General features: G+C 33.5%; 1 long non-coding RNA gene across 1 annotated transcript; it reads left to right on the top strand.

Moving 5' to 3' along the window:
* The first annotated feature begins 225 nt into the window (after positions 1 to 225).
* LOC122137329 lies at positions 226 to 575 on the top strand. The gene is made up of 2 exons (XR_006154774.1): positions 226 to 260; positions 344 to 575. It is a non-coding gene; the product is annotated as an uncharacterized LOC122137329 (long non-coding RNA).
* Positions 576 to 6,246: the final 5,671 nt, after the last annotated feature.

Here is a 6,246-nt window from a genome sequence, read left to right on the forward strand (position 1 = left end):
TGAAAGTATCAGAAATACTTCAGTCTGTGAATGAAACTAAGATTATTGGTGTGTGTTTATTTGTTCAAAATGTCATGTTTAACTAAGTGTGTTACTATTAGTGTCTTGTAATTGTTTGGGAAATTCTCCTTGAGTGGGAATGGTTTAAACTCCATCCTGTAGCTCATATGTTTGTTGTCTTTGCTCAGAAACACGGTATTCCTGTTCCTGTCACACCGAAGGCATCCGTGGAGCATGGATGCAAATCTCATGCACATCAGGTGAAGTCATCACAGAAAAAACTCTGTTTACCTGCATGTATTCTTTGCATTACAACAAACTTAATAAAAATCTCTTTCAACAGCTATGAATCTGGTGTTCTGGAGAATCCGAAGGTAAGAGATCCTTATGATCAAAGCTCTGCAGATGCTAAACATTTAATGCAATGCAATCCGGCGACGATTGAGAGATGCACAAACAAACCTTGCTCAGAATAACTGATGAGCAGATTTCAGACTCACGTTTGAAGAATTTTTCTAAAAAAAAAAAAAAAAAGATGTCTGGATAATCGAGTAAAGCAAAGTTATTTCCGTTCAGACCCATATGGAATTTTTTTTTTTTAAATACCCAAAAATATATTTGCTATTTTCTACTGATATATTTTTTGGTCATTTTGTTCGAAAATGCATTTTAAAAATATAAATATATTTTTAAAAATTTAAAAATTTTTTTTTTTCCCCGATATATTTTTTAATTTTTTAAAATGGCTCTTGGAAAAAACATTATTTAAATTTTATTTTTTATTTTGGATAAAGTGAATTTTAAACGGGGCAAACTTTGTTTGGAAAAAATAAACATTATTTTGACAGAAGAAACCCATTTTTGAGCCGGGGAATTTTTAATTGGGCCCAAAAAGGCCACAAATTAAAAGGTTTAATCGCCCCCGAAATAGTTTGAATTATTTTTGGATTGGGGAACTTTTTTTCAAAAATGATAAAAATAAAATTCAGAAAGGTAATTTAAAAGGATTCCGGAAAAATGGCTTTTTTTGTTTTTTTTTTATTCATTTGCTTTGAAAACCCTTTTGTGCCACCTTGACAAAAGGAAATTCCCCCGGTTTTGGGGGAAAAACCGGGCCAAAATTAATTAAACCAAAAAAAGGACAAAAATTATATTTGGGAGTGGGCTTTTAAAAAAACCCCCTTTATTTTTCTTAATTAAAAAAATAAACAAATTTTAAATATCCCTTTGGGGTGTCTTTTTTTTTTTTTTCATTTTTTAAAAAAATTTTTTTTTGGGCTTTCGGTTTGAAAAAAATTTTTTTTTTTTTTTTTTGGGGTTTTTTTCCCAAATTTCCCTTTTCCCCCTTTTGTTCCTTTTTTCCCCCACCACCCACGACGGGGTTTGAAAAAAAAAAACCCCCCCCCAAAAAACCCACCCACCCCCCAACCCAAAACCCCAAAAAAACAAAAAGAATTTATTTTTTTTTTTTGTGTGTTTTGTGTTTTTTTTTGATCATCAGGTTTTCTGGCTCATAAAGTCTAAATGGGAGAATAGGGAAAAAAAAAAAAACAGCTAAAAATTTTATTCGAAAATAAAAAGAGAAAAAATATAAATTTATATGTTATATGAAAAAATTCTGCGTTGTAAAGTGATCAGTGAGATCTTTATAACAGGTAAGGCAGATACGGCGTACTGATGAAATCTCACTCTAATCCCCGTAATGGGGCCCTCAGTGAGATGAGATGTAAATAACCAAACCCTAAATGCAGGTTTGGGAGAAAGAAAAAAAGGGGCTCCCAAAAGGTTTTGGAGGTTCTGGGGCCTTTGAAGATTTTCCTCCGGGAGGAACAGTGAAGGTAAAGCTTCTGGAAACAAACCTCCTCAAAAAATCCTGAGATAAATTTTTGAGACTTAAAAACAGGATTGATGGAAAATCAAGTAGAGCTGAGCTGCTTAAAGCCCAATTAAGAGTTCATCTGGAGAAAAAAAACTCCCTTTATTCGATGTTTAGCTGCCCAATCAGGGGCCCTGGGAAAGGGGTTAAGGATCTCAGGGGAAAAGGCCCGCTGATGAAATCATCTTCTTCACCCAAAAGGGAAGATTGTCCCCCGGCCCGGGTTTTCAGGAACAGCGTTTACGCGTCACCCCAAATTTCCAGTGGCCAGATTTCACTGCTTTCTTTCATCTCTTCATTTCCAATCTTTTTCCACTCTCTGGCATTTTTTTTTTTTCCCCCCCTCGCCTTTTTTTTCCCCTCTCTTTCGACCCCGGGGCTTTGATTAAAAGGGAAATAGGTAGCTAACATGGGGGAAAAAGAGAGAAATTTCCCTTGCTGAAGTTCTGCGGGGGGCCCGGGTTTTTCCGGATGTGCGCTCAGCCCCCCTCGCAGGAAAACCAATATAGGGCCAAATAAATTTAAAGCCCCGCCCCTTTTTTACGGGATGCTTCTCTTCAGGGAAACCCTTTTCCCACCAATGCCTTCTCTTTTGGGTTTATTCCTCCCTTCAAGGTTCGCGGGGTTTTAAAGGGGGACCAGATCCGCCACGGGGGGTCAGAAAAAAATTTCTTGATCCCTCACATTTTTAAAAAGCGCTAAAATGTGTTGATTTCCCCTGATCCTCATCCTCGTAAGACACTGCCGGGTTTTTTAAATGGGAGAGAGGCCCCGTCGCTTGTGATCAGTAAAGCGTTTAGTTTAACCCCCTTGGGGCAAAAAATTTGTTTTTGATCATTATTTCCCAGCAGTGTCATTTTTGGGCCCAATTTTTTGATTTGTTTTTTGAAAATTTTTTGGCTAAATAAATTTTGTTTTGGCCATTTTGAAAAACTTTTTTGGCCACAGTTTTTCCCATTTGAAAAAAATCCATTCTTTTTTCCCTTCCCCTCCTTTTTTAACATAAATTGCAATTTGGAGGCATTCAAAAAGCTAAAACAAACCACATTTTATAGTTTTTTTTTTAATTTAAAAAAAAAAAAATTTTTCTTTGTTAAAACGAATTTTAAAGGGAAGTTACATTTTTCTTTCTGCAAACATCATTGGAAACTTTTAATTTTGGTGGTACATTTGAAAAAACGGGAAAGGAATTTGTCCAATTTAAAACCCTTTCAGGAAAAAAGTTCTTTGAACAATGAACCAAAATTAAAACGTTATTGATTTTAAATAGAAAATTTATCATCGTCAAAATTGTTTGTGTTTCAAAAAATTTGGTTCAGTTAGTTTTTATATAAAAAGGCAGATTTTTTATCAGTTCAGTTCATGGGATTTTTCATATTTTTTTACATTTTTACATTTTTCAGATTTAAAAACTTTAAATTTATTGTAAAAGGAAAGAGTTTAAATTTTACTGTGCCCCATTTGGGACAATTTTCCCTTTTTTTTTATTCCATATTAAGACAAATTTTTTTAAATTTTTTGGGGAGAAAAAAGGGGGTTACCCTTTTCCCCAAATTTTTTTCACAAAATTTCAAAATTGACTGCAGAAATGTCTAAAAACGTTTTGCTAAAAGTTCCGTTAAGTTTTAAAAATGTTTTCTTTTGAAAGGTTTAAATATTTCCAATTTTAAAATGTTTTTTTGGGGGATTCGAATGTATGTGAACGTTTCCCTTGTACATTTGCAAACCTGAAAAGGTTTCTTTTTTTAAAGTTTTTCTGAATGCTTTGAAAGCGTAAAAAAAAAAAGTTACCCTGAAAGCTTGATAAAATGTTTCGAAATAAAATTTTCCCTGAACAAACCCAGCTAACAGGGGAAAAATCTCGGAAAAAATCTAATTTTTGGCGATGTTTTCTCAAAATTTTCAAAAAAACTTCTTCAAAAACCCTTAACCCCAAAAAACATTATTTTAACATTTTTTCGTGGAAAAATTTTTTTGTTTTCCTAAAAGTTTGGGCTAAAAGGGTTTTTTTTTGAATGTTACTTCTTTTTTTAGAACGTTCAGAGAAAAAGAAAAATAAAAGGTTTTTTAAACGTTCGCCCAACCAGGACAATCGTTTTTAAAACTTCAGAATTAAAAGGGTTTAAAAACTTAACGGAAATTAATAAAATTTTCCCAAAAACCCTATTTTTTTTAACTTGAAAGAATAAAAATGCTTCTTTGCTAAATTTTTTAAGGGAAGATTAATTAAAAATCAAAAACTCTGAATGAAGTTTTATTTAAAGGGACTGGAAGAACGTTTGTTCATAACTTTGAGAGAACGTTTAATAAGTCCTCAGAATGTTTGACGTTAGCTGGGCTCAACCAGTCAGCACTGTCATCATTTAGTTTAGTCTAGCTTTTTTGTGTATGGTATATAATGTTTACAATAAAATATTTCATATACAGTGCAGGAAGAGGCAGAAAACTTGTAAGGGCTTAAAATATACCAAGCTTATTGCACCAAAAAAGACCAAACCAACAAGTTTATTTAATTTATGGGATAATTTATATCCAAACTACAGTAGTCTTCATTTGAAGTGGATCAAAACCTTTCATCAAAGTTGTCCTAAAACCTAAAACCAAAATATATTCTTGTCTTAGGGACAACTTTGATGGAATCATTTAATCCACTTCAAATGTTATACATCTAAGATGCTCAGCTCATGACATCACTAAACTACTTTCATCACTAAAAACCTTCCTTTTAAAAAATTAAATAAAAAACCAAGCGGTTGAAATAGCATCACACTTGATGCATGGATTTATACATCTGATAAAACATCGAGACTTTGCACTCAAACAGCGTTTAGACTCGTTCAGTCTCTTGTGTTAAAACTCTACCCATTAATTTGATCCTTCCAGACGCTTCTTCAAATGGCTTTTAAGGCCATTTCAGCAGTTTTGTCTCAGGACAGATACTAGTGAAGCAGAAAATAAAGAAAGTAGCTCGGCGCAGTCAGAGACGGCGTTTAGTTAAAGCGACAGTAAAGACGGATGAGCATTTGGACAGAGATTAGTTATCGTATGATGATGTTTGTCTGGTAAAGGTTTCCATTTAAATGCACCCGGTGGTTTATTTGCATAGTTCCCCTGCAATTTGCCTCAGCTCAGGACACACGGACTGTCATCCCGCTGTAATCTGTGGTAATGGCACACACACACACACACACACAACCACACACACACACACACACACACACACCACACACACACACTCAGCAGGTGGAGAGAAACCCCTGGCTTCACCGAGTGGAAGTACATCTGTCTGACATGAAGACTTGATGGGTTTTCAAACCATGTGGCCTTTTATGTTTGTTGTTTGCTCACATGACAATAAATAAATGTTTTTTGCATGAAACAAAGTACTTTGTCCTGCAAAAGGTGTCAGTCAAAGCAGAATCTATCAAAGGATTCAACAGCACTTTAGCAGTGATTCCCTATTTTGAACATTGTCAGAACAGAAGTTATGCACAAAGATTCTACCAGTTAGAATGTGTGTTCAGTGTGGTCTATAATGTTCTGGAAACGTTAGCATAAAAACGTTATTCATATTTTGTTCATGGAACTTAACATATAAATTCAGAAAACACTAATTTTTTAAATGTTACTACTTGTAACAGAGCATTCAGAGAACACTCAGAAGTTACGTTCCCATAATGTATGCAAAATGATACAATGTTCCATTAATGTTCACATAACGGAAAATGCTTTTAAAACATTGAAAAGCTGGATGTTTTGAATGTTCAGAAATAATGTTTTCATAACATACAAAAAGCCAGTTTCTGCCACTGATTAAAAAAATAAAAAAAGGTAACTGCAACATTTTATCTCACAATTCTTTTTTTTCTTCTCGCAATTGCAACAATTTCTCGCAAGGCACCGTGGAAACCATGAGATGTGATTCTTAGAGAACATAGGACTTCCTTACAATTCTGACTTTTTCATCCCAATTCTGAGAAAAAAAAAATAAACCTCAGAATTGAGATATAAACTCAAAATTGAGATATAAACTCAAAATTGAGATATAAACTAAAATTGCGAGATATAATGTTTTCCACTGGACCATATGCATCTTCTATATATTTTGTATTTTATGTTGTATTATAATATTTCAGCAGTTTAACAACACATTTGCAAGTTTTACGGTTCTCTTATGCCATTTAATGTCAGATGAAATGCAGATAAACAAATTAAATATTTGAAAGTGTTTAATTTGGATTGGTTGTATTCTACAATTATATTGATTTATTTTAATTAGACATTTAAGTAGTTCCGTCAAATGATTAATCGCGATTAATTGCATCCAAAGTAAAGTTTTTGATTAGTATATGGTGTGTACTTTGTACATT

This window comes from Cyprinus carpio, chromosome B5 (genome assembly GCF_018340385.1).
Source record: "Cyprinus carpio isolate SPL01 chromosome B5, ASM1834038v1, whole genome shotgun sequence".
NCBI classification, from domain to species: domain Eukaryota; kingdom Metazoa; phylum Chordata; class Actinopteri; order Cypriniformes; family Cyprinidae; genus Cyprinus; species Cyprinus carpio.